Source organism: Equus asinus, chromosome 22 (assembly GCF_041296235.1).
Source record: "Equus asinus isolate D_3611 breed Donkey chromosome 22, EquAss-T2T_v2, whole genome shotgun sequence".
Classification (NCBI taxonomy): domain Eukaryota; kingdom Metazoa; phylum Chordata; class Mammalia; order Perissodactyla; family Equidae; genus Equus; species Equus asinus.
Window position 1 is genome coordinate 48,691,254 of NC_091811.1, and position 27,496 is coordinate 48,718,749.

Consider the following 27,496-nt stretch of genomic DNA (forward strand, 5'->3'; position numbering starts at 1 on the left):
AGTTTTAATCAAAACAAGATACTTTACGAAGAGACAGAATGTCAGTTGGAGATGTATTTCTTGGCAGGATTAACCAAATTGTGATGCGATCTTTTTCAATCTCAATCACTGTGGCTCAGGTTTTTCTTGGCATTTAACTAATAACTTTCCATCTTCCCTGTTAATCAGTCGTTCTTGCAAACTCTTTGGGAGGTGTTGCGTTTTTGTATTTTTAGCAATTAGTTCAAACCCACGGATAATCTTTATCGGGGATATTTTAAAATAGGCTAAGAAATTCTGTTTCTAATATTTTTGTAATGTGCAGACGGGAGGGTTTTTTTTTCTTTAATGAAACACATTCACATTATTTTCAGCCATCAACTCATTAATGTTGAGGGAAGATTTCCCCAATAATATGAGTTATCTCTTGCTATGTAACAAAATGTCTCCAAAATTCATGGCTTAAAACAACAGACATTTATTATCTCATAGTTTCTATGGGTCAGGAATCTAGGAGTGGCTTAGCTGTGTTCTTTTGTCTCAGGGCTGCGATCGAGGTGTTGGCCAGTCCTCCAGGCAGCTCAAGGCTGGACTGGGGGAGAACTGTTTCCAAGTTTACTCCCACGTCTGTTGGCAAGCCTCAGGTCCTCCCTGGCTATCAGCCAGAAACAGTAGCTCCTCGCTAGTGGGCTTCGCCATAGAGAGAGCGTGAAGGAGGGCGAATAAGGTGGAAATCACAGTCTTTTTGTAACATACCATCAGAGGTAACGTTTGCTATATTCTCTGTTAGAAGTGAGTCCATAGGTCCAGCCACACTTAAGAGGAGGGAATTACACAAGAGCATGATATCAGGAAGAGGGGATGGGATGGAGGGGTGGAAGGGGTGGCAATCCCAGAGGTTGCCTACCACACCCATTTTCAAAATAGCAAATTAATGTAGAAAAGCAGGTATTTTCTCATTCACCATTAAAATGTCATGTTTACCTTGAAGAGACGTATTAAGCATATTTATTTTTCTGAAAATATCTGCATAATCCTGGCAGCCATTGGTCGTTACAGGAAAGGTCAGACAATCTGGGAGACTTGTCTTTTGCAAATGAAAAATGTGCAAGTCATCTCATAGTTGGACAACTCTTTTAAGTATTCTGACACAAAATAACTAGCAACCTGGTATGGATATAAATTCTTTTGTCTAACTTAGAAGAATTGCAAAGAATCTGCTTTTTGAAGGACTTAGTTCTATAAAATTAACCATTGATAGCATCCTATAGCATGTAGAATGCGATTCATTCCAGTGTCCTGAAGGTGAAGAACTGAATGAAGATGCCCTCATCGCCCTCATCTGTGGGACTCCCTTTCTTCCTTTAGAGAAACTTAGGTGTGTTAGGGCAAAGACAGACAGGGCGAGGACGCCAGTGTAATTCCATACATTCTATTTTAGTACATTTAAATTACTTTCTAATTAAATTATTTTTAGTTTTGTTAAAGATTAAGAATACATAAAAACAGAAGTGCTAACATTGTCTTTTGGTCCCAGCATGGATGACCCCTGTGGTGCCTGCACACCCCTTTGGGGTCTTCTGCTCTAGACCAAAGATTCTTAACTCAGGATTTCACTTTCAAGGAGTGAAAAAAAAGTGCCCAAAGGGGGCCGGCCCTGTGGCCCAGTGGTTAAGTTTGGTACACTCTGCTTCAGGGGCCTGGGTTTGGTTCCCAGGCCAGGTGCAGACCTACACCATTTGGTGGCAGCCATGCTGTGGTGGTGGCCCACACACAAAATAGAGGAAGACTGGCATGGATATTAGCTCAGGGCAAATCTTCCTCAGCCAAAAAAAAAAAAAAAAAAAAAAGACCAAAGCTCTAATCAGCTGTCCAAAAAACATTAAGAACCTCTGCTCTAGGTAATGGGTAAGAAGGATGACACGAAGAAATGTAAAATTTAGAATGCTACCTAGGTAGCAGACTGGAGGGTGGCTTGGAGAGAGTGAGCCTGGAGGCAGGGAGAATGGAAGCTGCTAGCTCCCTCAGCGAGGCAAAAAGTAACAAGGGACTGAACCAAAGCAATGGGAGTGGAGCAAAAAGGGGAGGCCTGTGGGTCATGAAAATCAGCATGTTCCATCATGAAGGCTGTCATCTGGCCACTACTGAGCATGTGTTCATAAAGTCAGTTTAGATAGAAATCACATCCTCAAAAGGGAATTCTGCTCACAATTCAGATCTAAAGACATGTCGGGTCCTCTGCCTTTTTTTTTTAATTGTCCTCTCCTTTATATTTTATTTTATTATTATCATTATTTTTCCTGGAAACTCAAGCTGGGAGAGAAGGAGAGATTCAGAAAGATGAGTTATCAATATTTAAAAAAATCTAGTAATACAGTAATAGAAGAAGGGTATTTGGAAAGAGGGGCTGTAGAATGATGCTGGAGCCCCACGTAAATTTGCAGTCTGATAAACATTTTTCTGGGTTGAAAAATATAATTGGTTTGAATTTCACAGCTGTGCCTTCTTTCAGAAGGGCGAGGTGGTTTTTTTTTTTTCCCCTTTCTCTTAGATTTTTAATTTCTTTCTGTCGTGATCAGCATTACTTTGGTTTTGTCTAGGTCGAGCTGTATCTCCTGGCCAGTCTCTCATCTGTCTCAAGTAAGAAAGTCCCATTTCTGTAATGCTTCATACCTTCCCCGGCCCCTTCACGTACAGTTTCTTATTTAACTAGTTCTTTGGGTTTTGCTTGGAGTGTCCAGTTCAGCTGAAAATGTCATCTCCAGGGCGTTGTTGTCACAGTGGATTCTCAAGGTGGTGGTTGTCCTTTTCCCGAGTTCAGATGGCATGTGTGGGGGCAGCAGCCATGAGCGTCACAGAGCAAACCGTGCAGGGAAAGAAGAGAGGCAGCTCGCTTTCAACAAGGGCCTCTTTCAGCCCTGGCACCGCCTCGTGTTTCCCGAGGCCCAGACTTGCTAACTGATCCAGAAACAACAGTTTGAACACCCCTGCCTCTCCCCGCTGCCTCTGTAGGGGCTGATGTTATTCCTGCGCCCGGGCCAGCGCAGCCTCCCGGGGAGCGCGGAGCCAGTGGGCTGCGGGAGTCCAGGCCGCTGTTGAAGTTGGCGGTTCCTCCCCACCCACAGGCACTTCCCACTGCAGGCAGACCGGGCCGAGGGAGGGCAGGGAGGTGGCTGCGCAGGATCCATCTTTCTGAGCGGCAACTATTTGCGGGACGTTGTGGATTGTTCCCTATGAGATGAACTTGTCTAGTAACATTTATTTTGGCTGTCAGTGGCAATAAAGCGAGACCTCAGACTGCGATTATTTCCAACCTGGCTGGCGGTAGACCTCGACAGCAGAGCTCCTGGCACGTGGGGGGAGGTGTTTGGGGAGCCCGGAGAAATGTAACCTCTTTTCCATGGCTGCTGCTTGGGAAAAGGGCTCTTAGTTGGCTTGAGTCTGGTTTCAGTCTTGTGTGGTGACTGTTGGGGCTTATTTACTGGGCATTTAATTTAATTTTCTATTTGAAAAACTATTTAAAGGTCTACAAAGATAGGTTTTCTTTTTTTTTTAATTTAAGGTATAGGGTTATGAGATTGTTCATGTAATGTCTGGTTTTTTTTTTTTTTTTTTGAGGAAGATTAGCCCTGAGCTAACTGCTGCCAGTCCTTCTCTTTGTGCTGAGGGAGACTGGCCCTGAGCTAACATCCATGCCTATCTTCCTCTACTTTATACATGGGACGTCTACCACAAGCGGTGCCATGTTGGCACCCGGGATCCTAACCGGCGAACCCCAGGTCGCCAAAGCAGAATGTGCACGTTTAACCGAGGCGCCACTGGGCTGGCCCCGTCTGATTCTTGAGTAAGACCCCCGCAGCCGCAGTGTGCGGCAAGGCAGAGTTGGACTGTAGTCTCCTTCAGGGACTTAATTCTGTAACTTGGGGACATTGCTTCTCCTGCACGCCTCCGTTTTCTCACCTGTAAAGACATCTGCTATATCACAGGGTGGGACTCTTCATCATCAAGGACTGGAAATGATGAGTGAACCACCAGCATGGTGCTTGTCACATCGAATGTGCCCGTTAAAGGAGAATTCTTATTTTACTATATAAATTGTCCCCCACGTGGCCCACAGGGCCTTTGGGGAGGATTGAATCAACATTTCTCCAAAGGAATGTGTGTGTGGGTCCTATGACCTGAGTAAGGAGCATGAGCAGCTTAGTCAACAAGTATTTATGTCTCCACTGACAGCACCGTGCTGCTGTGTTAGATAGTGCTGTTCAAAAAGCAAAAAGATAAATTTTCTAGTCATTAAAAACTAATGTGGTGAGACATGTTAACAAAACCACTTACAAAATTTAATCTTTTAAACTATAGGTAGTTCTGTAGTAAAAAAAACTTCTACCCTTACCACCAGATGTGTCTACCTTTCAGCAGTCCCTATGAAGCTAATTATTCACTTCTGGGGTTTTGAAGTTGTTTGTTTGACTTTGGATTTGGGGCATTCACATTCCCACCTGTGATAAATGCGAGTAGAAAGCTGAGTCATCACCTGACTAACACAGGTGAACATATGCGGGGGGAGAGTGTGCAACTTAAGGTACGTCTGCCTTCTAATCAGATTTACTCAGCTCTCTGGTTCTCTTTGACTACGTGGGTATCAAGGTGTACTAAAGAAGTCTGTGAATTCCCTTACTTTGCTCTCTGCTCCCAAGGGGTCACTTTTTCTGTTATCTCCTGTCATCTCTGCTTTCTCTCGTGTCCACTCTGAAGTCTCCTATCACCCCACTGCCCTTCAGAACTCTTTTCCTTGAAGCCTTTCCAAACAGATGCTATCTTGCCTCACTCTTGAGGCTCGTTCTGCTAACCCTCTCTTATAGATGTTCTCTCTCCTGAGCACTGACGTGCCTGTCTTTATATAGCCCGAACTGCCTTTGTGTTTCCGTGTCTGTCCGTCCGTGTTTATCAGCGTTTATCCTGTCTCCTCCAGGAGGGTTCATGAGGATAGAGATCCCACATTGCTTTTCATGTCATGGCCCACATTATTATGGATTAAGTGAATTATAGAGACAATGGACAAAAGGTGTATTGGGGGAAGCTCACAATATACTTTTTGGTTTTTGGTTTAGCACTTCTCATCTTAGTCTGATATCTCACTAGTAACTGAAAACTTATTAGGCAAAGTTCTGAATTTTTTCTGGCAGGAATGTGTACAAGTTTGGACTGGTGGATGACTCATAGACTCGAAGGAATTTAAAGCCATGGTTACTGAGAATGTCAGCGTCAGAGACAGAGAAAAAAAAAGTTAGGAATTTCTGCAGATAGAACCCACTAAGTGAGGGCTTGCAAGGCCCCTTTTGTAACTTAGCAATAACTCTCCCCGTTGATGTGGTACAGATGGAAGGAGGTGAGGACTCTCAGGCCCGTTGGTGCAAGAACGAAGAAAAATGAGCTATAAGTACTTCTCCCGCTCCCACCCAGTTCGGTCAGCCCTAGGGTCACTGCTGCCACTTATTGAGCCCCTTACTATGTCCAGACACTATGTGATTTTTTTAAAAAAATGAACACTATCTCATTTAATCTTCACAGACCGCCTCTGAGGAATTTTCATAATTTTACAGAAGAGCACACAGAAGTCAAGGGCACACAGCTAGTAAAGGGTAGAGTCAGCTATGCACCCAGGTCTGTCTAATCTGAAAGCCTGTGCTAAGGTTTGTCCTTACTGATCTACCTGTTCATTTTGACTTTTGATCTTTTCTTTTCCTCTGGAAGGGAGGAGGGAGCCTAATTTTTTTTAACAGATGAGAATTTCCCTTATACCTGGGCCTTAGCATGTGAGTAGTTTCTCGGTACATTTTTGCTGAATGAATATGTCCATTGCAGTTGCTCTGGGATGAAACATGGAACTGAGCAGTGCAGTAACTGGGCAAGGGCCATGTGGATGAGGCAGGAAGAGGCCTCTCTTACTAGCTATGTGATCTTGGGCAAGTCACTTCAACTCTGTGGTCTCCGAGTGTTACCTGTAAAACATAAGAGGGCTGAGGGACAAACAGTGGGACCTCTCCCATGCTAGCCTGGTGAGGCATGGGGAAAAGGCTGCTAGATCCTTTGAGGGTGTGTCACAGTAAAAGAGGGGAGATGGAGTCATCCATCCATGCCTGGTGTTCAGGAATTCTGCTCTCTCTCTTTCTTTTTTTTTAAAATCTCTGAAGCCTATGTTTGTGATTTATGGTAAACTCATCCATTTTCCTGTGCCACTGATGCCGTTTGACAAGGAGATATAGCCAGAAATGCATCCTTCCTTTCTTAACGTATTTGTTATGATCCTCAAAGTTTCATAGAAGATGAAAATTTAGTAATGATATGATGAGGCATAATGATTGTAAAAAAATCCATAAATATCATCTAATGAAAACCCAGCCATAACATCTTCCTCAACCAGGGAAATGCTGAGTTGTGATGGCGTTTAATGCTCTGGTTTAACTACAGATGTTTTAATATTGTGACAATATCGGTGCTTGTAACAGTTGAAGAAAGGCATCAAGAAATATCACAGTTTATTCAGACATGATACACAGTTACCCCAAGTCTACATTATCATTGAATTCACTGATAATTCCTAAATTGAAATAATCTTTAATCACAAAATTATTCTTGTTCTATATAGTAAATTCTTTAATGAGAGACTAGATTTCAGAGAGAGAGATGAATATTATTTATATCACGTAAGCACTTGTAAGGGCTGACTTTGCCCATCTCATGGTCTTTTTCTGGGATTCTGATGATCAGAATATACACAGTCCAGAAAGAAAACATCCTTAGGGAGTGACATGAGACCTTTAGTGTGAATGACCAGGTACAGGAGGAAGAAAGACTGAATGTCGAGAGCCGGATTCCTCGTTATTTAGAACACATCAAGAGGAAGACATTAGCAGGTTTTACAGGAAGAAAGCAGGCAGAGAGCAGTTGAGTTACTAACACAAGGCCACACAGATAGCAAGTGGCTAAAGTGAAATAAAACCCCAGATCTTTTCAGCTTCTATTTAAGTACTTGTTTACCACACTCTGACATTGTTCCCTGTTTCTGTGCGCGCTGACAACCATTTCTTGGATTTGCAAGATTAAGATAGAGAAGAACGTATAGAACTCTCTCCATTACGTAAATGGTTATTAAATAATCACTTCATCTGCTCATGAGATGGCTGGAAAGAGGCAATGCTTCAGAGAAGTTGAGTAGGGTGAAAACCTGTGCTGGGAGAAATCTGTTCCCAGCATTAAATTCAGGAATATCGCCACTAACTTACAAAGCCGGCGACGATGGGTTTGCATGGAGGGCAAGGATGAGGGGTTTAGGGGAAGAGTATTTCAAGATGGCAAAGAAGGATTTTATCTCTTCTCTTCTCTCAAAGGTGCCTCATTTCCCTCTAGAGAATTCTGGCGTTAGGAAGACTTGCGATAGATCTTGTCTCCAGGCGTCTACTTTAGAGATCTATGTCGTTTGTTCTTTCTCTTTCCTAGCTTTAATGTGTTCAGAAGGTCTTGAATGTATCTTTCCTGCATTCTTTCTGCTGTAACTTAAGCTTACTCCCTCTCTTGCTACTGTTGAAACTGGTTCCTCACCCAACGCTGGTTAACCCCAAGAAAGAGCTTTAGACAAGGTACCTATTGGAACACTCTCATTTGGCCTAATTGTCTTCATAATCCCTTTTGTAGGGGACAGATTATCTCGGTTTCTCCCAACATTGGTTTAGAAGCCTGCTCAGCTGCCCCTGTCACTCAGCTCTCAAGGGTCACTTCTGTCATCCACCAAATATTGAAACAGGTGGAACCTGCCACCAGTAATGTGACCCATAGTGGAAAGAAAGTGACTCAGTCCTGGCAGCTTAAGTCAGGTTTGAAAGAGGTGAAGGGCCTTTGAATGGCTTCATTCCTAAAGAATGTGCCATTCCAATGTCATAAATGTGACCAGTCCAGTACAATTGGGCATACCCCTCTGCAGTCTCCTCACACAAAGCCACTTGCCCCAAGTCAGCTGCTGGAGAACTCGGTCTCCCAGCTCCTGCAAGAACAACACCAACAACACCCGGGAGAGCTGATTGGGGATCGACACTAAGGTGCAGACACAAAACTCAGGGCCGGGGTGGGAGTTTCACGTGAAACCAATGAAGAAAGAAGTTTGTTATAAAGCCCTCCTGTTTCTCGCCTTTTCTTTTGCAACTTCATTTTGCTGATCTGTTGACAGTAATTTACATGTTGCTCTCTGAATGTCACAAAAATACGTATAGTTCTCTCGGCCTTGCTCCTCTTTCTCCCCACTGTTAACCCAACCTCAAAAGAGCTTGCAATTTGCTCAGGTGGTCAGTCTTTCCTGCCCAGCTGCCAACTTTGACTGGTTAAATTTATGCAGAGGAAGAATAATCTAGTGGGATAACACCCTACTGTATTAAAAGAAGACTTGAATTCTAATCCAAGTTTCATAAGTTAATAGGTATGTGACTCTGTCTCCTTTGGGCAAGTCGCTTCATCTCCTAGTACCTTCAGTTTTAGTTTTGTATCATAAAGATAAGATGTTAGTCACATGCCTACGTACAGGGATGCAGTGAAAATGAATAAACCAATGCGTACCAATCCGAGAATTCCTTTGAAGTAAATCCTACGTAAAGTCAGTAAATTAAGGTTATTGTTCTCATGATGTAAGTGGATGTAAATGCTCACCAAGTCTTAACTACATAAACATAGGGAAGTGGAGGAGATGTGTTTTTGTGTTAAAAAGAACAAATGGCCAACACCTGCCCCACTTTTTTTCTTATTTTCAGGGTGTGTGTGAATTAACATTTTTTAATTGCCCAATTCCTTCTTGTGAACCTTTTGCTAAAACTAGTAAGTTTAGACTATCTGGTGAAAGACCATATCCTCTTGTTATTGATGTTTTAAGACATTTAAGTATTTTGACCTAAATGCTAAAGAACAAAGTCAATTGTTTAACTAAAAAGGCAGAATGTAAACATTTTGCTGAGGTATTCAGAGTTCTGTTTTCACACTGCTTCCTTGCAAATGTTTAAGAAAGAGTTATAATATGGCTCTTTGAAAAGCGTGGGAAATTAAGGATGAAATGAAAACCTGACCGTAGACTTCCTCCCTCAATTTTGAGTGAGATCTCAATAAGGTTCTTTTATAATTGGATGTGGACTTTATTAGCTTTTTATGTGACTTCGTATTACTTATTTTTGGAAAATATTAATTGCATTTTAATAGAGATGTGGCTTACAGTGAACTAAGTGAAATACAATTCTTGGAAAATAAACAAAAATATGCTTTCCATTTTCTTTCTCTTTGGATTCATTTACTCCAAGGTTCTTCAGATCAATTTAAACTTCACAGTTTTGTTTGCTAGTCATTCCCTTTCTTGTCTGAGCTTTTGATCATTTATTCCTTTATTAGGCTGCCTATTCATTTATTTATACATTTATCATCAAATATTCAATGAGCTAATAATATGTGCCAGTCACTGTTCTAGGTGCATTTATGTGTTATAAGGGCATGGATTTTCATTTAGGCATATTTCTTTTATGTGTGGCAAACCAATTTGTTTTAAAGCACATCTTGAATACTGGAGAGACATATGAATATGCCTTAGTTTGTTAATCAGTGAATGTCTACAACTCAGGTTCTTGTCCACGCTGGGGAAGGCAGGTCACGGGTAATACCAACAGTGATAATAGCTGACACCAGTAGAACCTTACTATGGGCACTTGTCTCTAATTATAAGTGTTTCCCATGAATAAACTAGTTTTTTTCTTTTTTTGGTGAGGAAGATTGGCCCAGAGCTAACATCTGTTGCTAATCTTCCTCTTTTTTTTTCTCTCCCCAAAGCTCCAGTACATAGTTGTATATCCTAGTTGTAGATCCTTCTAGTTCTTCTATGTGGGATACTGCCACAGCATGGCTTGATGAACGGTGCCATGTCTATGCCAGGATTTGAATCAGTGAACCCTTGGCCCCTGAAGCAGAACATGTGAACTTAACCACTATGCCACTGGGCCGGCCCCTGAATAAACTAGTTTAATCCTAACAATATCTATTTATGTTCTCATTTCAGAGAGGAGGAAACTGAGGCAGAAAGCCACACTTTAAGAAATGTCCTAAAAGTTACAAAGCCCATTAAATGCTGGATCCAGAGGCACAATATAACAAATCTCTAAGTGTTTTTTGTGTAATTAAAGTAGAAAAGTCATATAAGGTGATTACATCTCAATAACCATTAAAAAAAAAGACTACAGAGTATTTGTGTAATTGCACCAAATTAATTTAAAATATGCTCTCTAGGGTTCATTTGAATCTGCCACCTACTAGCTGTGTGACCTTGGGTGAGTTGTCCACTTCTTTGTGCCTCATTTCCTCATCTGAGGAAATTGAGGAGTGTGACTATGAGGACTAAATGAAATAATAAATATCATGTGACTGGCACATGATAAGGACTTAGTAAATATTAGCTTTTATTATTATCATTATTTTACTATCACTGTATTTCCAATCTTCCCCAAGAGTGAGCAGAAGGCTGGTAAAACAGCAAACTAAATGAAGATAAAAATCTTTGATTAATGCAAAGTCAGCAACTTGAACCTCATGCAACTGAAACATCACATTTTATGAAATTGACAAAGTTGTAATCATACAAATTATTGTAGGGCCCAAATTATAGAATGCCAAGAAGCAATTTATCATGGAAGAATAGACCCAGTCAGAGACTACCTAATTCTTTGCAATTCGATTTGTATTTAGCGAACATCTTCTGAGTGTTGAGCATAGTGCCTGGCATTGCAAGGGTAAGGCAGGTGGCTCATAAAAGGGAACCCATGTGTGGTTCTTTCACCCAAAAGCATACATCTTATGGGTAAGACAAGTCAAATAGAGAAGAAGGATTAAACAGCAAAACCTGAAAGAACATGGAAGGTGATGTAATCATTATTCTAGACTGAAAAGGAGAGGCAGTGTGTGCGGAGTCTTCAGGAAAGCTCCACGTTGATGTTGGGACCCCTTTCAGCTGCGAAGAAGTGAGCAGTGTCTCAGAAGAGGCAAATGAAACCATGGTAACTAAGAGTCAAGGAAGTTTAGGAGAGAAGTTTGATGGAGCAAGTCAAGAAAGTTGAAATCATTTCAATTCTTGAAGATCTTTGAGCTCAGAATTTACTTTTTGAGATACATGTGGCCTAGAAAAAACCACAGGCTCTGGTTTCCGGTCTCAGTCCTACTCTTATTAGTTGCGTGACCATATTAGTATAATTAACCTTCCTGAGCCTCAGTTTCGTCATGTGTGAAGTGAGCATAATTCTTGCTCGACCTAAATAGGTAATGATGAGGCTCCAGAGAGATAAGGGACTCAACAGTCCTCAAGGCCACACAGAATTCTGTGGGTCTAGGGATTTTGTGGCAGTGTCTGTTTTTAAAGATCCTACCCTACCTGCTAGGACCCCTCACTTGAAAAACACGTGTAGCCTAAATGGTATACAGAAAAAGCTTTTCCTGTGTAGGGATTTTTTTCCATTAAATACTTCTGGGTTCTTGGTAGTTCTGTTGTAAACCACTTCCTTTTGTTGAAATCTTGAACTACTCTTGATGTAGAAATTAGCTGTTGGGGTGATGGTGAATGAGCCAGTTTGTTAAAATTGTCACCTGATCTTTGGACAATGGTGGTCTCTGCTGATTCTTTGTCATAGAATGCACCTCCCTCCCAATCATAGAAATGCGTCCTTAAGTACTTTTAATTGACTGCATCTTGCTGTTCTGTAATTCTAGCTTGCAAAACAAGCTCTCCTAAATATATCATCTGATGACTACTCCAGCTTGTTATGCTTTCAATTTCTCACATCTTGGGTTATTTGAAGACGTTTATATTTACCTAATCCCCAAGCAGCCCCGGGGGGGAGAGCAGGCGGTTATCATGCTCCAGGCATGCATGCTGTCTGCACTCATTGGCTGGGAGGGACAAGATTCACTTCCCTTTGTTTTTTACGCAAGTCACTACATTTTTGACTCAGCCACACATCCCTTCCTTTGATATGTTCTTATTTGAATCATTGCTATTACTGGTACCCAAGTACTGGGTTAGTTTCATTTGCGTCCACGTTCTCTTCTTTTTTCCCCTCATTGGAGAGTCTAATGCCTGCCCCCTTTCTGTCCCCAACAATCAGTAAAAATGAGTATAAACTGATCTCAGGTTCTGTGACTGTGGATGTTTAGCACAGTTGTTGTCATTCCACATGGCTGAGAGATTGGAGGAGGAAGCAAAGAAGCTGTTATTATAAAATTGTAGCATATGTTTAAAAACAAAGTTATAATTGTCATCTTTTCCCTATTCTTTGAAGCAATGTATTTGCACTGCAGGGAGGAGCTCTACTTTCCTCTCCTGAAATCTTGCATATAAACTCTTGCTCCGTAGTTCTCTTTTTCAGGACACTTTGCAGCCAAGGCAGAGGTTGGACTGACCAGCGTAGGTTAGGCAACCTTTGCTGTTGGAGGAAGATCTTGATGGAAGGATTAAAGGTTTAATTGTGCTAGGATACTTGATCCATCCCTCTTCTTTCCCTCCCCTCCCTTCCCCTCTCTTTCTTCTTCTTTTTCCTCCTTCTGATTTGCAACGCTCTTCAAACACCTTCTCTGGCCAAGTAGGATCTAGAAATCCAACATGGCACTCTTCTACCTCACGGTCCTGTCAGCCTCAGATGGAGTAGTCTGAAGCTAGAGGTCTCTCTAAGCAGTCAGGCTACTGTGAACATGATGTTTTGGTGTTTCTGTACCAGCTTCCTGTTGCAGAATTGGGAAGCGATTCTCATCGCTGCCTGAACAAAAACACTCCCCTTGCTCTCCACCTCAAAGAGAAGTTACCTGAAGTGGATTCCAACTTTTAGGAGGAAGGACACTGCACTGTGTTTGAAGGAGGCCACAGTGAATAGGGAAAGAACTCTGTCTTCACCAGCTAGACCTGGTTACCCAACTTACGTTAGCCTCCCTTTCCTCTTACATCAGATGAGGAGATGCTGTCTCCCTTGTATGGCTCTTAGTGGGGGCACTCAATAAGTGGTAGCCATTTCTCTTACGGAGAATATATTCTGTTCTGTGTACATGTTGTGGACTATGGCTCCTGGAGCTTGTTTTTTGAGTTGTGGTCATGTGATTCCTATTTCTAGTATAGCCCCTGTTCTCTGGGTGGGTGTCCACGTCCACCTTCCCCAGTACAATGAAAACTCTGGGAGGAAAGAGAGGCTTGGTGTGCTCATTGTCATTCTAGGGTAGTGAGGCATAGAGGGAGGGGCCTCAGAGCTCAGGCTGGAGCTGTGCTGTCTGAGTTCAAATGCTGCTCCTCAGTTACTGGCTGTGTGACCTTTGGCAAGTTACTCACCCTCCCTGGGCTTCAGTTTCCTCATCTGTAGAAGAGGGATAATAGTATATAGTACCTCAAGCGAGGTTGCAAGAGTTAAAAGAAAAAAATTCATGAATATATGTAAAAGGCTTACGACAGCACTGGCTCAGGGTTTGCTGTTACTGTTTACCACACATACCAGACTGCCCACTGCCTGGTGAGAACTCCCCAAATGCAAGCCTGGAGACGAGCGGACAGTAGAGACTCCCTCTGTCCGCCTCCTCTCCCCACAGGGACCCCAAATAAAAATGCCAACCACATATGCTGATGAGCGATAAAGAGTGTTGAGTAGAATTCGGTTCCTGTGGATGGGAGAGCAGTCCTGGGGGTGGGACAGTGACTGGGGAATCTGCAGGCAGAGGCTAGCTCAGCTCAGTGTGCCTCAGAACATTTACTATCAACATAATTAAATTTTAGCAAAGACTGTCACCAGCAAATGGGCATTCGGGTCATGCTGAAAGCTTGTGTCAGCTCCTTGGGGCTCGGCTGGGCCTCCGCGGTCTCCTCTGCCAGAGATGTTCTGTTTCTCCTCTTCTCCCCCTCCCCACCCATTGCTCCCCTCCCCCCTACACTTGGAGAATTCCTCCTTGCCCTTCAAGTCTCAGCCTGGATGGAACTTCTTCTAGAAAGCCTTCACTGGCCCCCTGAAGAGCTTCCACAGGACCCTTTCTTTCTCTCCCATTTGGGACCCCAGGGTTCCTGGCCATATTCATTTTTGGCAGTCAGTTCTGTGGGGACAGGACGATGTCCAACATGTTTAATGCTGTATCTGTAACTCTTGGCCTCTGGCATAAGAGAATCTAAAAATATGTTTCACGAATGATACATGGAACACTATAAAGTGCTATGGGACATGAGCGGTTTCCAAGAGATGTTATCCTTGGCCCTCAGTAAGGTCACCATGGTGCAGAGGGGCGGTGCATGGGGAGAGGCTAGATGAGAACACAGCTTTAATGGGAACATCCTTGTACACTTACAGCTGCAGAAAAAAACAAATAGGCAGGCTAGCTTAGAATGCCTGATTTAGACAATTGTCCTATTATATATCGTGTTAACCCAAAACCTCAGGGTTCAGTTTAGGGTAGAATTTGGGGCTGAATGTTGAATGGGAGATTCAGCACAGAAAAACCACACAGTAAGGACTGATTAAATATTGTACATTTTTCTCAAACTTATCTTCTAATAGCTGTTTCTCGTCTGTTGATTGATGATGGTCTAGCATCTAAAGGAAACAAGCTCAGAAAGGCCATCCCATCGTATTTTTAGAAGTACTCACATGAACTCTAAACAACACCTTGAGAGTCATGGCAATGCCCCGGACGTTTTGTATCTTCGCCGGGCGTGTGATGTCTTCCTGCCTGCCGGCCCAGTGTCTGTTAAGGAATTCTGCAGATCCAATGCCAGGCCGTGACAGGAGACTTGCTCTAAAACAATCATCAGCCAGGTGGAAACAACATCAAAAATAATTCTGTTCGCTAAGAGCGTTGTTCACAGCACCTCACTCCAGAGTTCTTTTCCTCTGCATCTTGGAGTTGTTTTCACAGAGCCCACTTGCTCACCTTATACCCGACACCTCACAGGGCATCATGTTAGGTTGAGTGGTCTACCTGTAAGCCTTTCTATGTTAGCAAGAACATTTAAAAAAAAAACAAAAAAATCCCTTTATTGGTTTTTGATTCTGTGCTCACCAAGTCTTTTATCCCTCGAAGAATTTACGTCTTGTAGATCAAATGTGAAGTGCAGGACAAAGGAAGACGTGTATATCAAGTAAGGAAACATGCCGGACTCAGGTGCCACGGTGAGACCTTATACAGCTGTATATACTTTTACCATTTTCACAAATCACAGGAAATTTTATCCTTATAAATGGAACTCCCAAGTCTTGTTTTTCTTTCACAACTGGAGGAAACTAGAAAAAGAAAGACTATTTTTGCTTTGAGATTGGATTTATTTTTGGCTTATTTGTTGATTTTGGGGCATGTTACAAGCCCCTGTGGGGAGAGGAAGGTCCTGGAGTCAGCAGGACCAGGCTTTCCATCCTGCCTTCGGCACCAACCAGGCGTGCACGGGGCGTCGCTTGACTTTCTGATGGGCAGTTTCCTCATCTGAAAAGCAGGGAGGATATCTACCTCCCATGCTTGATGTCTGCGTCCAGCACATCCTGGGCAACAAGAAGCTTTAAATCTGAATTTAGGTTGCCTTTTTACATACGTACCTGTAGGAAGAAAACGGACCCTGAGTCACTACACCAGATTTTGTTTCTGCTGCTTCTTAGTTTTGAACAAGTTAACTCAGAAACAAAACCTTAGACCCAAAAGGATTTTGAGGGATTGTCCAGTCCAGCCCCCTTGACCTACAGATGACAAACTGTGGTCCAGAAAAATGAAGGTTTTTTCTAAGACCATGCAGCAAACATTGACCATAAACCAGGAGTCATGGGGTGGCTGGGCCCAGGGTTTTCCAGCCTTACAGTCCTGCCTTTGGGAAAGGAACACAGCTTCAATGGGAAGATGTGTATGGATGTAGATGTGTTAGGATATAATCATTTTTTGAGTGTTTACCTAATTTGATATTCTGAGTGTCAGAAAAAGCTGGTTTAGATCAAAAGAGGAAAACGGCAACTGTGACTATTTCACCAGGAGAGAATTACAAAGCAGAGAGCTTAGAGTTCAGATAGAGCTCGGAAAACGGGGGCTCGGAGAAGAATCTCAGCCTGTACTTACCCTGGACACACAGGGCTGGAGCTCCTGACTCCCCATTTCTTCTCTCCGCATCTTAGCTGCCTCACCTTGATGGGAAATGGAAAGGCGCACATACTATATGTTGTTGGAAAACTTCACAGTGGCCGGTACAGTGCTTAGTACCCCATAAGGCTCTCTAGATGCCTTCTAAATTATACGCCCAGTGAAAAACTGCTGCCCAAATGTTCAGTACAGAGTGGGATTTCCACACTGAACACACCTGTGTGATCAGCACCCTGATGCAGAAACAGAACATTGGCAGCATTCCAGGGCATCCTGCCTGCCCTGCAGCGAGGATTACCTCTAGCCTCACTCCCACAGCATAGATTAGCTTTCTTCTGGTTTTCTACTTTAGGTCCACATGGAATGAAACAGTACATACTCATTTGTGTCTGGCTTCTTTCGGGGGAATATTTTGATGTCAGCTTAGAGTCACAAGAAAAAGGATCCCAAATTGAGGGGCCCTCGGTGGAGGAAAAAAAAGTCTTTTGTGTATGGCAGTTTCATTTTCATGATGGGAAGCTGGTATCAATTTAGCCATTGATTAGTAAGAGTGTGTGGGTGTAATTGAGTTGAAACTGGTCCTTATGGCCAAGAATTTTGTACCTTAAATGATTAATTTTACACTAAATTATAATTTTTAGTTAGGTTAATTGAAGTAAGTAATAGAAAATTGAGGAAAGTGAAAAATAAAACTCTTTGTCTTCTGTGTTTCCCTTGAGTTGATTATTTTTAAGAAAATTTTTTGTTGTCTGGTATATTCAGAAGAGAATCATGAATTTTCTAAATAAATAATCTAAATAAATAGAAATTCTCGAATAAAAATTCCAGATGACTCTGTCTTTGTGTTTCTACTGCTAACTAAATGTCTGGCACACGGTAGATATTCTATAAATGACGGCTGCTAGAATAAATGAATAAATGCATGATTAAGTAAGTTAAAACAAGATGAGAGAAAAAGCATCACGACTTTCTTTTTCTGGAGAATATGTACCATCAGAGTCAAGAGTAGCAATAAGAGCCTTAAGATTCTTTATAGATACCGGGAGACAGTTTTGGAAGTAGTTGTGCCGTTGGGATCCGGACTGAGGCAGCTGTAATCCTGCAGTCTTCCAGCTGATGATCTCCTAGGGTCCCTTTTCCTCTGCTGCTTCTGGTAACAGGATTCCTGAGTATGAGCAAAGCACACAGCTACTCAGCCAGAGATAATATTTCACAGCATCCTTTGTAGCTACAAAACTAAGTTCTTGCCAATGGGAAGTCACCAGAAGTGGTGTAGCACCTTCTGGATATTTCTTTTAAAAAGCAATTTCTGCTGGCTGGGAAATGATAACACTAGAAAAGCTAAGGGGCTGGAGTCCAGAGATGGAAGTCACATATGGATAGCAGAGTCTCTCTCCTTGCCTCATCACTGTTAGGGGGAAAGAGAAACAAACTTCTTTGTTATGAAGACATTGTATTTTGGGGGATCTTTTTTTTTTTTGAGGAAGATTAGCCTTGAGTTAACATCTGCTGCCAATCCTCCTCTTTTTGCTGAGGAAGACTGGCCATGAGCTAACATCTGTGCCCATCTTCCTCTACTTTGTATGTGGGACGCCTACCACAGCATGGCTTGCCAAGAGGAGCTGTGTCCGCACCTGGGATCTGAACCGGTGAGCCCCGGGCTGCCAAAGTGGAACCTGCGAACTTAACCACTGCGCCACCAGGCCGACCCCCAAGGGATCTTTTTTTTTTAAAGACCTTAGCATGTACCCTAATTAGTGCAAAAATCGGTACCAGAAGTGGGGTTTTACCATAACAGAAAGCTAAATTTTGTGGCATTGGATAGCAACGGGCAGAGGGTGACATGGGCACAGTATTCGAGCTAGGAACATTGGTAACATGTGCTATTCTGTGGCATATCATTTGCTAAAACAGTTACCTACCGTAAGTTGGAAGACAGGCCATGTGCCTACTGACATTAACTCAAGGAGAGCAACTCAGAATGTAGGTATGTGTTGGCTAGTCCTCATACTGTTAATACTGCATTATAAGAGGAAAGGGAAGTTTAAATTATTAGCCAGAAAGCAGAGATAGGAAGGAAAATAGCTTCAATAAGGGGGCTTTTCTCACTTATGGTTTGTAATCTAATATGACTCAGAGCTTAAAAGTTTGGGCCATGCAGGGTTGGAAAGTCTGTTTGTATCCCCAAACAGCAGTAGATAAATTTGATGGTGGAGGTTTTTCTCTTGAGCCTGCCGTTAAGTGTTCTCCTTGGCCAGACAATGGAAGTCAACAGAGATTGGATTAAAGACATTGTCTTCTCAACTGTCTCAGATGGCTACCACTAAAGGTGCTCAATATTAAATTGAAGGAGAGGGAAGGGCTGAGCAGAGAGGCCAGTAAGTGAAAAAGGAGATTTGGTTCAAGAGCTGTGACCAGAGAGATCTTTGGCTATTGTTTCTTTCACATGGAAACCAATAGATTAGAATCCTACTTAGGGATAGGGGTGAGTGTGGTCTATTTGCAGGAAGAAGGGTGTGCATGGATATGGGGCAGAGGGAGAGACATGGCAGAGACCAATAATTTCCCCTCTACCTTTCTTTCTTTTTATAATAAAATATCCAGCACCTCCCACCCCCAATATTAGCAGGGCACATGGTTGCCTACTTAGTGACTATATTCCCTCAGCCTCCTTTGTGAGTAGGTGTTGCTATGTGACTTATTTCTAGCCAGTGGTATGTGAAAGGGAGTTTTGTATGTGTTTGAAAATCATTGGGCATTTACTCTCTCTCCACCTACCACTCTTCCCACTGGCTGAGAAATAGCCCAAAACTGGAGCTTCCTTCAGCCAAAGAGAAAAGCTGCATAGTGATGACAATAGACCCACTCCATCTGTGTGCTATCACTCTCTTCTGGACTGCCACATGGAAGAAAAATAAACTTCAGTCTAATTTAAGCCACTCTATTTTTTTGGGTGTCTTTGTTTCAGCAGCTTCAGCTGTAGTCTAATGAATACATGCTTTTGCACACTGTCAGATTCAATACAAGGAAAAGGAAACAAATTTAAGTATTTTAAACAGGAAAGGATTTAACACGGGGGATTAGGCACTTACAAAAAGTATTAGAAGAGTTGAAGAAGCAGGTTCTAGGTTGTCCCAAAGTCATCCAGGAAACCACAAAACTTTACAAAATTGGCTCACTGAGCTCCTACCTTTGAGGTCAGCAGCAGAACTCTGCCAGGACCAAGAACTTGCTGCTGCTGCTATTGCTGCCACAGTCTCTGGACGCTGAGGTGTGTATAGAATGGACCCTGGAACATGGTACCAAGGAGCCTTAACTTGCTTGCCAGCAGAAATAGTCAAGAAGGGATGGGAAAATGGTCTCTGCCTCACTTCTGCCTTATATATCTCCATGTCTCACTTGTATGTATTCACCTTTTGGGAGCCAATTTACTTCCAGAACCTAGCTGCAAAGCAATCTGGGAAATGTAGTTTTTGTCTTTGCAACCTCTCCAATGACAATGAATGGAAATCGAGTGAGCAAATCCAATCCCAGCACTCAGTTATCTCATTTCTGGAACGGTGATGGTCTGTTACCTACCTCAAAGGGCTAGTGGGAGAGTTAGATGAGATTTAACATATAGGAAGCACATGGATATGTCTGGCACATATTAAAGACTCAAAAAATTTTAGCTGTTATATTTTAAAATCATCTAGTTGCTTAAAATATCATGTCTGTTTGCCACATTCATGTCCCTTTCACCAAAATGATTGATTGGTTAGAGATTGATAAGCTTGATAAAGATGGCTTTTTCCTTATAAAAATATAAAAGTAGCCATCTCTCTATAATTACAAATGCTAGCTGCTACCCGAATGTAAATTTTCATTTGTGAATGCTCCAGAAAGTGAGAACCCACCATGGTTTGATCATAGGGTGAGACATAAGGCGGGAGAAGGCAGGAGGGGACCAATCATTTTTAGACCATCTTCAAGAGTCAGCAGTCTATTTTAGAGCAAAGGGAATCTATTGAAGGATTTTAAGTTGGGGAGAGGCAGTATCAGACAAGTGTTTCAGGAAGTGCTCTCTGGTGGAACGCAGAAGGCATTATAGGAGGGTGAGATGAGGGTCAGTTACTGGGCAGTGGCAATAATTTGGTGAGCAATGATAACAGTTTGGACCGCTAGTGTAGTGGCACTGGGGAGGCAGACAAGCAGTTGGGAAGTGTCCTCAGCAGGACTTAGCGAATGTTACCCCAGAACACTGTCAGGGGAATTTTAAGATAATAGAATAAATGTATGTTTTTTTTAGTTAATATATGCAAAATGTCTGTAAGTGTCTTTGGATGCTTATTATCTGGTATGAATTAAAAGCCTGATTCTGATTCATATAATTAAATAAGAGGAAAGGAAAATGATGTCATCTACTGTTGGTTTACAATTATGAAGGAAGCAAGTATTATATAAGATTTTCTCTGAACTGGGTCCAAAGTTATCCAACAGTTATTTAATGGCTGAGTGTGAAAGACTTTCAACGCATAATTATGCTGCACTGTTACCCATTAATGACCAAAATGTTCGTAAATTGCTTTTTGTTACGTGACCAGACATTTGAATGATTTAGACGTTTTACTCAGGCTACCCTAATAAGAAACCACGCCCAGGGACGCCTTGCGTTGATGCACAGAGAATGGTCTAGCCGTATACCCTAGGGATCATCTTGCTAGACTGCCATTTCATCAGTCTGTTGGGATCTTCACTCAAGGATAACAAAACTATGATAGCATTCTTAAGATTTCTATTAGAAGGAGTAGATTATAAATATGAAGTGTGCTGTGCCCTGTTTTAGAATCAACGATGTCTGTAGTAGTGATAGGATGTCGTAAAACAGCAGAGAGAGACGTGAAAAGAAGCCATTCAGTTGTCTAGCAAAGAGTTCCCGTCAGCTCCTTTCCCATGTCACTGGTGGCAAATGTCAGCGTTGCCGATATCATTACAGGTAAAAGGTCAGCCACATTCCAACTTCCTTAGTCTTGAGTGTTTCCTGTGTAGTCTAAAAATACACTGGGAGAAAGTAGGCTGAGTTCCTGGGGTAGGAGCAATCTATTTCACTCTGAGGAGAGGCTGGATTTTGTTCATTCAGTATCTAACTGCAGAATATTAAAAGAAATTAAGTCATACAAACAACTCCCAAGCTGGTTGATTCAATTAAAAAGGTAGTTACTGGATTTGGTGCCTTTCAAGATGTTCCTGGTTCTTTTTCTTCCACTATGAAAGTCTAAGAGTTAGTTTCCATCTTCCCGATCTTTAAATCCAGTGAAAAAAGAACAATTCAGAATAAGTGTGGCTTTCTGAATTAGTATCTTTGAACTGCTATGATTTTTAGAAGTTTGATTCCTAAAGGTGTCATATGCCTGTGATTTTGGTTGATAATTTTACCAGTTTAATTTACTTACTGAATATTTATTGAATGCCTATTCTGTGTAGGGCTCTTTTGAGCAGAGGAAACTTTTCAAGTACATACATACTACTGAGGACAAATTTTCCTGAATCTTCACAGTCCCCATGTTACAGATATGGAAACTGATAGCTGCCCAGCCAGGAAAAATGAGTTACCCCATGGAAAAATGAGTTATCCCATGGTGACAGAGAGGGTCACCTGATGGGAGTTCCATGGATGAACCAGATGAATTATTACCAACCTACCCCTCCACATTAGTCATTTTCATGTCATGCTTACATGACTTGGAATAATGTGAACTAGCAACAAGACCTAAAATATCATGTTAAACAGGTCTTCTAAAAAACATGGCAATAGTCTTATGTTTTACAGATTCTCTAAAAAGATACAAGTTTAGATTAGATTTAGTTTAGTTTAGATTTGAAGGGATATACAAAGGAACAATGAAAATAATAAGGCAAGCTTATTTATAAGAATTTCCAACTTTTGTTTATTAATAATTAAAAGCTTAGTAAAATTCTTGAGGAATCTCTTTCCAGCTTTAAAATCACACAAAGAAGATAAAAGGGAAAAACAAGTAGGAAAATTTAGGAGTCACAATGAGAGTTACTTAAACAGTATGCTGAGAAGCTGGCAACATTTATTTCCCCCTTAGCCTTGATATCTACAACAAATATCCTTAAATTTCAGCTTTCTGGTTCAGTTTATTTTTCCATATTTATACTTTATTTTTCTTCCAGTTGCAAAGGAATACGTGTCCAGTCTCGTAAAATAAAAAACTCATAATATAAAGTATACAGAATAAGGAACACTGGAATTATCGTCCCTCCTCTCATACACACCTCTTTCCATCAATTCCACCTGGGAAGTAATCACTATTCATAGTTTGGTGGGTAGCTTTCTCTGAATTTGAAAGTAATTCTATTTCTAAAATACTACTGCATTTTGAAAAGAGAGTATTGCCTATCCCCATCCCGTTTTAGTGAGAAAGACCCTACAGATGCAAGAAAGAGTAAAGTAAATTCATACTGATGAAAGTAAAAGTAATTCATATTGGATTAAATCAAATCTCAGAACACTTGTTTCTGAGACCAGCTTTAGAGTTTTCTCGTAGTCTGCTACGGACTGAGTTGTGTGCCCCTCCCTTCTGCCCTACCCCCAATTCATATATTGAAGCCCTAACTCTCAGTGACACTGTATTTGGAGATAGGGCCTATAAGAGGTACTTCAGGTTAAAAGACTTCATAAGAGTGGGGCCCTGATATGATAGGATTAGTGTCCTTAAGAAGAGACACCAGAGCTCGCTCGCTCTCTCTTTTTTGCTCTCTCTCTCCCTGCACAAGCATAAAGAATAGATCCTGTGAGCACACAGCAAGATGGCAGCTGCTGACGAGCCAGGAAGAGAAGTCTCACCAGAAACTGACCGTGCTGGTACCCTGATCCTGGACTTCCAGCCCCCAGAACTGTGAGAAATAAGTGTCTGTTGTTTTAGCCCCCCAGTCTATGGTATTTTGTTACGACAGCCTGAACTGACTAAGACATAGTCCAATATTGTTTCTCCCTGATGGCAATGTGTTAGGCCAGAGCCTCCACGATCCCTGATTTTCCTTCATGAGCAGGTAGGGTAGGAAAGCGATACACAGGAGCTGAGTGTAGTTCTGAGAGAAGTTCAGACCAGCGTGTGAAAGGAGGAAGGTGAGTACTGGTCCGAAATGGAGTACACCAAGATTGAGAGGCAAGTACAGGAGAAATAGACACTGTTAGGAAAAAGGGAGTCTGACTGTTTCCACCAAGGAGACCTCCGACTTTCTGAAGGACTGTTTCCAAGATGACCAGAATCTTCTTTCTTCTCCACTTGTTATGGCAAAGACAGTGCATAATGCCAGAATGAAATGACCCCAGTCAATTCTAACAATATCTTAACATGTTACAAACAAAAAATATCTGTACCAAGTCCTCTGCTCGCTCAATACTGAGAGTCCTATTCTCCACTGGAAAGGAGGCCGGACATCCCCCAGACCAGCCAGGAAGAGCTTTCTACGGAGCCCCCACCCCAGCAAGGATGCAGTGGGTGGAGCAGGACCAGGCACATCCAGACAGCTTAATTGAAACAGGGTATCAGAAAAATAGGACCCTCTTATATTTTGCTATACTTTTGACATTTTTCCCATTAAAAAGTGTTTTTAAAAAGGTATTTCTGTAGACAATTACAATTTCATTCCCCAGTTTAAAAAGTAGTGGTATGGAACAAAAATGACAACACATCATGATATCTTGTTTAGGTATGCAGGAACTCCAATAATTTCCAGGAGACACAAGTTTGTTTCTATGTTCTTTTTAAGAAAAAAATGATCATTTTAATAAAGTTTATAAGTAAATTAGTATACTTACTTTTGATATTCACTTTTATTCAAAAATCTTTTATATTTTATTGAATTCTCATTTTATATGTAAAGCATGTTTTGTTTGTCATTAATTTACAGGTATTTTCATATTTTTAGCTTATTAAAAAGTTGAGTTCTATCTGTTCTAGAATTTTAGTGTTTTCCAATGTGTTTATTTCGGTTTTTGTTAATGTTATTTCGCTTTTGTTTTCTTTTGGATGATTCTTTTGTTATTTCCTGCAAGTGAAATTCGGTGGAGGTTTAATTTAATTCTTGTTTCATTTTCATTTCTAATAGAAATGAAACTATATTTTCAAAAAAAAATCTAATAGAAATAAAATGTCTCATTAGGATAATGTTTGAACTCTTCTAAGTGCTTCCCAATCTTCTCATTTGATCCTCAAATTAACCCTGAAGTTGGAGTTTATAATTATTATTATTATCATTATTATTATTGTTGTTGTTTTAAAGATTGGCATCAGAACTAACATCTGTTGCCAATCTTCTTCTTTTTCCTTTGTTTTTGTTTTTCTTCGTTTCCCCAAATCCCCCCAGTACATCGTTGTATATTTTAGTTGTGGGTCCTTGTAGTTGTGACCTGGGGGACACTACCTCAGCATGGCCTGATGAGCAGTGCCGTGTCCGCGCCCGGGATCCGAACTGGCAAAACCCGGGCTGCAGAAGCAGAGTGCATGAACCTAACCACTCCGCCATGGGGCCGGCCCGTATAATTATTATTAATCTCCACATGTCGGATGAAGAAACCAAGAGCACAATAAGTTAGTTAAATGACTTGTTTAAGGTAGAATAGCTAATTTTGTTGTTGAGTGGATTCTGACTGCCAGCGCCCCTGCGTACAGCAGAATGGATCCCTGCCCGGTGTTTTTGCGCCATCCTCTCACCTTCCGGCGCCATATCGGACAGTGCTCTGCAGCTATTCATGGAGTTTCCACAGCCAATTTTTTCAGAAGTGGGTGGCCAAGTCCTTCTTCCTAGTCTGTCTGGTTTGGAAGCTCTGCTGAAGGTTGTCAACCATGGGTGACTCTGCTGGTAAATGAAATACTGGTGGCAGAGCTTTCAGCGTCACAGCAACATGCAACCGCAACCACCACAGCATGACAACTGACAGAGGGATGGTGTGGTTCCCTGTCTGGGAAACGGCCCCAAGCGTGGTGGTGAGAGTGCCAACTCTTAACCAATAAGCCACCGGAGTTGGCTGGAATAGTTAATTAGTGACAAAGTGAGTCTCATGACAAATTTCAAATTTAAAATGCTGTAGTAATAATGGCGGAAGTCTACTTTGGGAAGGCTGGCCAAATTATAATGGATACACTTTTTGATCTAAAGGTGTTCTCACACAGTTGTAAGCCTTCACCGTCCGGATGCTAACAACTCCCAGGTTTCTATTTCTGCCCTGACCTCTCCCCTGAGCCTTAGGCTCATATCCAAGTGCTTACTTGAAGCTCCTCTTAGATGCCTCATGGGCATCATAAATGGAACAGAACCCAACTGTGAGTCCCATCCCCACCCCAACATGTTGGGTAACTCCTGCAGAGTTACCCACGACAGTAAATGGCAACTTGGTTCTTCCAGTTGCTTAAGATAAAAAATCTTGCTGTTTTCTTTGCCCTTCCTCTTTCTCACACACCTGCATCAAATCCGTCAGCAATTCTTGTTGGCTCTACCTTCAGCACATATCTAGATGAATTCTATTGTAGGTTGGGATCCTGGGAAGCCAACCCAGAAAATCATTAGGGTATAGGAAGTTATTAGGGAGTGCTCTTGAGATTGCCCATCTGTGCATGGGAAGGGGCAGAAGCAGGACTGGGCAGAGGGGGAAGTTGGGCTGCAACTTAGGGAAGATCTCAGCCAGTTCCACAGCGAGATCTGAGACTGGGATGACTTTTCAGAGACATCCTCAACGCGGAGGGTGGGCTCTCCTTTGTACTGTTGCATGGAACCAACAGTGCATACAGACTGATCCCAGGAAGGAGGCATAACCTTGAGTGAGGCAGCTCTCTCCAGCCAAGCACTGTCAAAGGAATGATTACTGCTGTGGAAGAAATAATCCAGGTGCTATGATAGCTGGGATGGGGAAGCTACTTTAGAAAGCATGGTCAAGAAACGCTTCTTTGGGGGTGCTGACAGCGAGTTGAAACCTGGAAAAATGAATGATGGGCAGGATCCAGTCCCTCTGAGAGCCGGTGAAAGAGTAGGGTGGGAATGAGCTTGGTGTATTGAAGGCTCAGGATGAAAGCTGAAGCGGCTGGAGGGTACCGAGGGAGGAGGACAGTGATAAGGGACGGAGTTGGAGACACAGACCTGGGCTTGATTGTGAGAGGCCAGGCTAAGGAATCTGGATTTCTCCTAAATACGCAGGAAAGCCATGGAAAGTTCAAATTATGTAACAATCCTCCTGGCTACTGCTGGAGGAAGGGAAGAGGAAAAATGAATTTTGGCAGCCGTTGCAGTTGTCCAGGAGAGAGAAGATTTTGGCTTAGACTAGGGTAGTGGCCAGGGAACTGGGTAGAAGTAGAAAACTATAGGATACATTTTGTTAGAGCCAATGGTGGATTGGATGTGGGATTGAGGGAAAGCAAGGAACCCAGGAGAATATTAATTTTTGGGTTTCAGCAACAGGGTGAAGTGTGATTTGATGGAAGGATTAGAGACCATGTAAGTAAATGTATGTTAATAGAGGATATTATAGCTAATACTTAATAACAATAATAATTAGTGTATATTTTTGCAGTTCCAGATATTGATGTCTCTTATTGAACTTTAAAAAATTGGTGGACATTAGTTTACATTAGATATAGTTCTCCAGAGGCAGAGGCCAGTGAGAATAGAATCTGTCTGTTTACATTTAGATGTTGCATGTAGTAACTGCTTGACTTCCTTGCTTTGTCTCGGATCAAGTTCACACTTCTATGTTAACTGAACAACTCCACGGAAAATTTGTCTAAACAACCTGGATTAGCACTATTAAACATTTCACATGTATTTACATTCCAAGCTTTGCACTTCTTACTAAGTGCCCCATAAGGGAGTGAATACACACCAGTTTATGTTTCCATTAGGTTCTGAGAATAGTGTGGTTCATCGTGCACCTGGAAAGAAGGAGTTAGCTCTGTTGGCTATTTTATATGAGGGATCTCAGGAACAGGGGCTGAAATTGACACATGTTGCTGAAAGAACCTCAGAAAGAGTCCCCTTCCAATGGGGGTTTCACTGACTCTTCTCGCCCCAACCCTGGACACGGTCACCACGGCTCACAGACGTGGGAAGGTTGTAATATGGAAGTGTGGTTCTGAGGGACTCTGGATTACGTCCAAAGCTTGTCCAAAGATCTGACTTAATAATGCCATGGTGGTTAATATTTATTGCAATGTTTGTGTCAGGAGATTTGCCTGACAACCACGAAGACCAAAGTCTTCTCTGTGGAGAGCTTGCATGACAGCATTGGAAGTGTTCTCAAGAACCGTTGAATGTGTGTGCTCTGTATTGATTTTCCAGGGATTTGAGGGCCCATCATTAGCCATGCTCTTTT

General features: G+C 42.0%; 2 long non-coding RNA genes across 5 annotated transcripts in view; one reads left to right on the forward strand and one right to left on the reverse strand.

The window, feature by feature from the left end:
* The window catches only part of LOC106843438 (uncharacterized), a 73,323-nt gene extending 49,228 nt beyond the window's left edge, over nt 1–24,095 (forward strand). The window contains exon 3 of one of the 2 annotated variants that reach the window (XR_001401203.3): nt 22,906–23,950. This is a non-coding gene — a long non-coding RNA (uncharacterized lncRNA). Of the gene's footprint in view, nt 1–22,905 lie in introns of both variants that reach the window. The other variant, XR_006518255.2, reaches the window with a different exon arrangement.
* LOC123279874 (uncharacterized) overlaps nt 15,314–27,496 on the reverse strand; it is a 37,079-nt gene continuing 24,896 nt past the window's right edge. Inside the window, exons 1-4 of one of the 3 annotated variants that reach the window (XR_006518252.2) lie at nt 19,316–19,530; nt 17,166–17,290; nt 16,105–16,169; nt 15,314–15,596 (exon numbers count right to left, since the gene is read on the reverse strand). This is a non-coding gene — a long non-coding RNA (uncharacterized lncRNA). Of the gene's footprint in view, nt 15,597–16,104; nt 16,170–17,165; nt 17,291–19,315; nt 19,531–27,496 lie in introns of those variants that run through there. The other 2 variants (XR_006518246.2, XR_006518245.2) reach the window with 2 other exon arrangements.